At 45.0% G+C, this 8248-nt stretch overlaps 1 long non-coding RNA gene across 1 annotated transcript; it reads left to right on the top strand.

The window, feature by feature from the left end:
* Positions 1 to 701: 701 nt before the first annotated feature.
* Positions 702 to 3731, top strand: LOC111849716 (uncharacterized). The gene is made up of 3 exons (XR_002839620.2): positions 702 to 1427; positions 1998 to 2236; positions 2404 to 3731. It is a non-coding gene; the product is annotated as an uncharacterized lncRNA (long non-coding RNA).
* Positions 3732 to 8248: the final 4517 nt, after the last annotated feature.

Raw genomic sequence — 8248 nt, 5'->3', positions numbered from 1 at the left:
CAAGTAATGACGGCGCCCGCCGAGGTGCCCCCTGCTGGCCACACGCCCGCGGCCCTGCCTGAGGCCGCCTCTCCCGTCCAGCCCGCAGCCCTGCCTGAGGCCGCCTCTCCCGTCCAGCCCGTCTAGCCCGGCTCTCCGGTCCAGCCCGGCTCTCCCATCCAGCTCGCGGCTCCGGCTCCACCGCCTGCGGCCACGCTCGCGGCTCCACCGCCTGCGGCCACGCCCGCGGCTCCACCGCCTGCGGCCACGCCCGCGGCTCCGGCTGCACCGCCTGTGGCCACGCCTGCTGCCTCACCAGACGCCCTGCCTCTAGTTCCCCCAGCCCTAATGACTCCTTCGCCCCTTGCCCCGACAAGGCCGACGCCCCCTGGGACCCCACCTTTCAGTGTCCCGCAAGGGACGGGGACACAGGCGTCGGGCCCGGGTCCCGCCCGCCCTGCCCCCTGGCTCGCCTGTTCGGCCCCTGGCTGTCGCTCGGTGGCTGCCTGCGGGTCCTCCGGCTCTGGGTCGGCGGTCCCCTCCGGGTCCCCCCCCCCCGGTGCCTTGGTGCCGGTCCTCGGCATCGCCTCCGGCTCCATGTCGGTCGCCTCCGGGCCCCCCTGCTTCGGCAGGGCGTCGGACGGCGCCTTCGCCGGCTCCGGCTGCGCCGTCGCCTGCCGCGGCTTCCCCCTCCTGCCCGCCTTCGCTGGTGTTCCCTCCTGCTCCCTCCGTGTCCCCTCCATCTCTCCCTCGTCCCGTTCCCTCGGCCCCTGTGTGGTTCCCTCCTGCTCCCTTCTCCCTCTCGCCTGCGGCCCCTCCGGCCGCTGCCCGTCGCCCGTCTGGGGTCCTTCGGGCGCCCCTTATTCCTCCTCCCTTTCCCTTTCTGCCTCCTGTCTCTGCTCCTCCGCCCTCTGTCTCCTCTGTTCCCTCCTCGTCCCTTTGTCCCTCCTGTCTCTGCTCCTTATCCTTCTGTTCCTCTTCTGTTCACTCCTGGCCCCTTCATGTCGCCTGTGGGTGTTCCTGTTGTGTCTCCCTTCTCTGTTTGCCTGTCTGCCTTTCCTGTTCTTTGTCAGGTCCTGTCTTTCTGTTGGTCCTTGTTCCTGTTCTGTGTCTCTGTCCTGTTTCCGGTGTCTCGTTAATGTTTTGCTTTTGTCTTCCAGGTCCTGTTCCCCGGCCTCGTCTCGTCCGTCGCCTCCCCTCGGGCACGCCCGGTGTGCGCGCCTTTGGGGGGGGGTTCTGTCACGCCCGGCTCCGTACGATCCTTGTGTGTGCCACGCCCCCTCATTACCTCGTGTCAATTCCTGTTTGTGATCACCTGTGTCCTGTTATTTCTGGATAGTCTTTTGTATTTAGTCCGAGTCTCAGTCTGTCTTCCCCAGATCCGTCATTGTAGTGTCCGTGGATGTCTCTGCTTGTTCGTCTCTTGCCTAATAAACCCCTGATTACCCGTGAGTACGGCTTGCTCTGCTGCTTTCCTGCTCGCCTCCCTGCCGACAACTGACACTATCTCTCTCTCGTGCGCACACACACACACACACACACACAAACCAATGTATAATTGAATAAATTATTGGTGGTAATTTCCTTGCATTGCTAAAAATGAACTGTTGTGAACTAAAGTCTGAATCATACTGTTCTATTGGATTTTTGAGGTTTTGTAAATGAATAAAGTAATTAAAAATAGATGTAGGAAAGGGGGTGAAACTATTCACAATGAAATTTAAGAGTAGAAAACTCCACCCATTTCACAAAAGTCCACCCATTTATACATTTATGGCTACACCACTGCTAAGCACACATTCTTTGTGTGGTATTTACAATGGCATCAAATTTGTTTTCGCCGCTTATTTCTGCTAGCGAAGATTTAAAAAAAAATTTAATTTTATCTGCTAGCCTCTTGATACTGGAGAGGTTCCTGGAAACAGAATTTTTGTGTCCCTGCAATTTCAAACTGAATGCATTTTTTTCTTTCCTATTATTTTTCTTTCCCTGCTTATCTTTAATCTTTCTTTTTATAGAACCCAACCAGCGACCCATAAAATACTGGATTATGAAAACCATTTTCCCAGGATGCACATGGATAACTGTGCTGCTGTTAGATGGAAAATATCTTTCATGTTTATTCACTTACTGGGATGGAGAATATTTGCCCATGGACACTAATTCTGTGCAAAAGTGGTGCAAACCACATGATACAAATAAAACATCAAATGAAGAAAAGCTGAATTTCACTAAAGTAGGATACATATGGTCTCAGGTAAGAACTGCACTTAAAAGTTAGTACCTTAGAGGTAATGATGCCTGTAGCTCTCTGCATGTAAACACAATTCTCTGGCATTTTTAATATTCTTGTATGTCATGCTGCTGTCAGCTATGAGTAAGAATATCTTATTGGTGTGTTTTTTTTCTTGTTTTTTGACTCAGATTGCAGCCTTTGTCTTTTTTCTTGCCATTTCGCTGGGAGCATTCTTCTATAAGAATGATGATGAGAACTCCCAGTCCGATGCAACAGTGCAAAGAGTTACTCTTACACGCATGGAGCCAGTGAAAGTGAAATACCATCAAGAAGCATCAACCAAACAACACACCATTGAACTTATGCGGGGAGAAATTGACGAGCCAAGTGGCAACACACTGCTAATGAGAGAACCTCTACAAGAAGAAACTGAAATGATCCAAGGAGAATGAAGTAACATTTTTGGTTAATTCTGACCCAGCTTATCATTGCCTGTCCTCTTTGCTTTCCAGTTACTTAGTACTGTGCATGAACATGTGTATTAGGATGAACTCACGGATGATTACGTCGTCCATGATTCACCCATAATATTATTGTGCCAAGGTTGAACTGTATAAACGTGTTTTTTACTGATTACTTGTATAACTTGTTTGTCATTAATAACTTGTTCCTTATAAAAGGGGCCAGGATGCTTCCCTAGTCGTAAAAAATCTTATCCTGTTTAAAGACCCTCGTCCTGTTATTTCTGATTTACAGGATGCTTATGCTGTTGATAAATTGCTTACTTTGTTTTTATAAGGGCTTCTTCCTGAAGAGGAGAATAAGTGGCCCCATATGTTGTACCTAGGATTGACATGTGAGATGCTTATCTTGTCCTCAAGGAAGAGGGAGGATCGGTATGCGGGACACTTATCTTGTGTTTAGGAAACACAGGACCTTATCTTGTTTAGGAGGGTTGGGGAGGCATTGAGCAAGCAGCATTACCTGTATGGAAGTGGGAATTGGAGAACGCATTGCCTAAGGGGAGGGGTGAGCCTGGCCAGCTCGTCTCCTGCCAACACGCAGCACCCAATTCAGTATAAAGGGAGGGGGGAAAACTCAGTATTGACTGGAGCTCAGCCGTGGGATAGAGTGCGCATCGCCCGGCACTTTCTCGGGACTCACGTGTTGGTTTCCTGCCAGGACTGAAACAGGCTCCCCAGTCTAAGAGTGAAGGAGGGTGATGATGGCACGTCCGAGTGTGAATAGCTTTGCAGCTACTTGTTCATTTCATTGATTATTTGGAGTTATTATCACCGCTTCTGATAATAATTTGCATTTTCTATGTTCTGTTGCTTCTTTTCTCTATATATAATCATTTGTATCTTTGCACCTATTATTAGGCCTATTAGCTATGATATATAATACTATTTGATATCACTTGTAGTACAAGGTTATTTTGCATTGTTTTTGATACAATATCTTGGTATTGATTTTAATGCAAAGTTATTTTGTATTTCTTATTAAAGTGTTTTTGAGTGAACCTAAGCGTGCCTGTTTGATCCTTTGAGAGCCCTATATCCCTCTCACATCAACATGGTACGATGCTAAACAAATAAATGCATGGAAATGTTATACATCTATCAGATGATGCTCATTTAGATTTCTTAGTACAACATAAATTTCTGTTAGCAAGTAGCATGTATAAGTTGCTTGGTTTAAGGTGCATCCTGTATACACCCTGGAGTGTGGGACATGATCGATTCATCATGCAAGAAGAAAAATCAGATGAAATGTAAAACAGTCTAGGTCATGACTCTCTGAATATTGATTTAATGTTTATATTACAGAGTTAATTTATGCTTCCCAGTTTATTCTGGGAACCAGTACTGCTGGATACAGCAAAATAAAATGTTCCAGGTAGAACTTTATTGGCAGTTTCTCATCTGATTGGACTAAGAGACAAGCAGGAACATATATACCCACATAACAAGGCTTACACGAGGGACAGATGGGGACCATAACCATTGACTAATCCCACGTAATCGAAAAAATAGCTGGTGGAATTTAAAACGAGAGCAAAACACATGATGGCCTGTGGCGACATCTGCTGGCCAAACAGGAACAGGACGGGCAGGCGGAGGCAAATCATGACAAGAAGTGGAGTGGCCAATTAATGTTTAAATGTACAGTATGTCTAAAATATATTTCACATAAATGTCAAAGATATATCTGGATATACTGTATATATATTTCTGCCTTACCATTTCGTCCTGTCATTGTAGTCGTTAATGTTGGCCTCGTTGATAGTGCTGCTCCATTCTCCTTAGTAATAGTTAGTGTGTCCTGTGCCTAGTCTCCCTCTTTCTCCTGTTCTCATCCTACATGGTCCTTTTTCTGCTTATGCTGTTTTGTGATTCCAACAAATGCCTTTAGCCCTTCCTGAAAGCTGTATCTGGGATGTCCTTTCCTTTCCTTGTGATGCTTCTTAAGAGATGCCATTCAACATTGAGGGACTCCTCAGAGGAAACCATAGACTAAGCCAAAGACAGCAGAATGGAACCCCACAGCACCAGGGTCATGTGACAGTGTGTCAAACCAAACATGCCAGACTGAGGCAGAAACTCCTCTTTACCAGCTACATGACAAATCACACTGGGTCGGGTTGTGAGATCACTGAAAAGAGTAGGTCTTCAAAGTAGTGAGAAACACTTGTGTTGTTATGTTCTATGTGCATAGTTTAATTGTTCAGCAAATTTCACAAAGGAAACAGTAAAGGATAAATATTTCTCATAATGTTAATTATTTGAAGTTGTATGTGTGGTACAAAAATGGCATTTCTAGCTTAAAAGTGGAGATGACATGAAAAGAGTGTTTGTTTTGGGTTGTATGATTGGGGGAGTGATGTTTTATTTATGCAGATTAAACCCATGTGTCTATCAAACAGTAACAGGCACCACCTAGTGGAGAGTTATAATGCACCAATCTGTGAATAAAAAAAAAGAAAATTCTCTGTTGATGCTACTGTGTCATTGCTGCTGGCAAAGGAGACTGGTTTAGAACATACAGGAAACCTGTATGGCATCAAAACACCACAGTCTATACAGCTGTCTGGAGAAACATCTGTGCTCAAAGAACTTATGTCCTTTTGGCAGGATAGAGCTGCACTGACACTGGCTGACAATCAGCCCTTGGAAACACATGGACCCATGATTCTGGTGCAACTACACAGAGAAATCCTGGGGAAGCTTCATGTAGATGCCGTTTTGATTAAGTGGGAAAAGAAAAGAAAACCCACTTGGTCGTTATGCAATATTACTCGAGATAAACTGAGACGACGCACCTCCGAATTTTGCATTTCACAGCATCCTTCAGGAAGTTGTCGCTGATAATGATCCCTCAAATGAGACTGCTCCAAAGTTCGCAAAGGTCTACAGCTTCATAGTGCATACTCTCAAAGTACTACAGTTTCTTAGTGCATACTCTCAAAGTACTACAGCTTCTTAGTGCATACTCTCAAAGTATTACAGCTTCTTAGTGCATACTCTCAAAGTACTACAGCTTCATAGTGCATACTCTCAAAGTACTACAGTTTCTTAGTGCATGCTCTCAAAGTACTACAGCTTCATAGTGCATACTCTCAAAGGACTACAGCTTCATAGTGCATACTCTCAAAGTACTACAGGCTAAGGAGAATGACCACAGCAGAGCTTATAGAGCCACACCTGTCTGGGCTTGCCTTGTCAGCCCGTTATGTCCCTGTTTGGCCAGCAGAGGTCACTGGCCATCCTATAATTACCTTATCATCCCCAGCCCTAATGTTCATACACAGCTCTGGAAAAAATTAAGAGACCACAGCAAAATTTTCAGTTTCACTCATTTTTCAGTTAATGAGTATGTGCCTGTGTAAAATATACATTTTTTGCAAACTCGAGTCTGATTCTTCCCTGCTTTTCATTGATGAAGGGCTACTTCCTTGCTTCGGTCCTGTTTCTAGGGGCCTGCTATGAATTGTCCTAGCAGTCCACTTCACACTTAATGTTTCCCATTGTTTTTGAAGGTCACTTGAGGTCATTCTCAGATTTATGAGGCACTGCCGGATAAGTTGATGGTCATCTCTGGCATTAGAAAGTTGCTTCTCCCCCTGGCTCATTCCCAGTGTCTCCTGCTTCACCTTATTCTTGTGTACTGTTCTCTTAGAAACTTTGAGCCTGGAAGCAGCCTGTCTCACAGTGTTGCCTTTTGCCAGCAGGACCAGGATTAAACCAGGATTTAAAAATGCAGATTGAAAAAAAATATAGAGTGGTCTTCAGAGCTGTGTGCGCCTACCCTTACCATGCTTCCCAGGTGTCATTGTTGTGGTCTGTGTTGATTCTCCCCATTGGACCACATGAGAGGACTACTGTTACATGTTTGGTGTCTGCAGTAAAGTCCCTTATGGCTTTTCCTTGGATTATTCACTCCTTCCCTTCCTTCCGACGTGGCCACGACTTTCTACGCTGCCTTACTTCCTTCTATCCACACTTTCATATTACTCTGCTCCAGATCCAAGTAGCTTTAACTTATGAAGTCCTGCAAAAACGACCAGGAGGGACAACATCACCAGGCTCGGACCTACTGTGGCTTCTCCTCAGGCTTCAGCATGGCCACAGAACCGATTCATGGCTGTGTTGTAGGATCAGTTTACACTCCAAGATCCTGCTCATGATAGAGATGGATACTTAGACTGGATGATTTTTCATGCTATTGTAGGGGCTGCTGAAAAAAGCAGGATGAAGGAGAGGAGGTGATGTTGTGTTTACATGAACTTGAACATTTTTTTCTTGAACTTTATTTCAAACAACAGAATGATTTGAATGAATTGTGTATTTAGATATTCCTGTATAGTCTACACTGAAAAAGTGAATGTGAAAATAATATCAGAGAAAACTTACGTTTGTCATAAAGATAAAAATACAATTTAAAGCAAGTCAAGTAATAAGTGAGTGAAGAGAATATGAAAAATCAGTATAACATTAAGACTCTTCTGATCTGACAGGTTCACTATTTTTAATTCAGCAGAATGTCAGGGAAAGAAATGAAAGCATAAATGCAATTCTTATAGGGGTAAATTTAATGCTTTGTACATTATCAAATACAACAATGTAATAAATTCCAGAAAGTCAAAGTAACATATGTCAGATGAAGACCACCTATATCGAGTCTGAATCAAGACCAAGACCTTAAAGGGTTGAGTCTGAGTCAAGATCAAAACTTTCGGATTTTTTGAGTCTTTATAGGAGGTGAGTCCTGGCCAAGACCTAAAAAACAAATCCGTTTTCAAGACCATGAATTTAATTAGACTTAAGATCACCCTTCAAACACATACAGTCTAAAGCAGAAACAAACACAGTGCATTTTTGCACCCCTCCCACCCAAAAACAATACAAAACACCTCGGCATCCCGGTTGGTGAACCCCCCCAGGTCGACACGCAGTTCAGTCCCGCTCTCTGGAAATGGCCGTCTATCTGCCACAGCCAGGTGTTATGTGGGCGTCCCCTTGGCCTGGTTCAGCTGCTCGGGTCCTCAGTAATAAGGATCCTGCGAGCCGAATCACCCTCAAGGAAACGCGCCACATGGCCATAGTGCCGTAACTGACACTCCCTCACAATTGAGATCAAGACCAGACTTGAATATTATAACGCTAGAAATCTATTTTGAATTCGGGGAGTCGTGACCTGAGCTGGTTGTGAACTTATTTCCTGTTTTATGTCTTCAGGCATGCTGAACATACATATATAAAACAAGTCCTACCACCCAAGGCCTTACAGGATATGGCTTAAACCTCAAATGAGTTATGCACAAAACAAAGGCGTAACTTTGGATTTAACATGATTATTTGGGGGGGGGAGAGGGGGGTTGTTCTGGCCGGTAATGATTACTGGGGGGGTTACAAGCCTTCCATACTCCCCCTAATTTACACCCATGCTTATGCAGGTAACTTGTCATGTCTGCTCGTCATGCATCATGCACTAAAAAATCTAAATGAGCATCATTCAGTTAATGCAGAACAT

Source organism: Paramormyrops kingsleyae, chromosome 13, assembly GCF_048594095.1.
Source record: "Paramormyrops kingsleyae isolate MSU_618 chromosome 13, PKINGS_0.4, whole genome shotgun sequence".
NCBI classification, from domain to species: Eukaryota; Metazoa; Chordata; class Actinopteri; order Osteoglossiformes; family Mormyridae; genus Paramormyrops; species Paramormyrops kingsleyae.
Note: the sequence above shows the minus strand (reverse complement) of the source record. Positions and strands in the feature narration are given on the sequence as shown.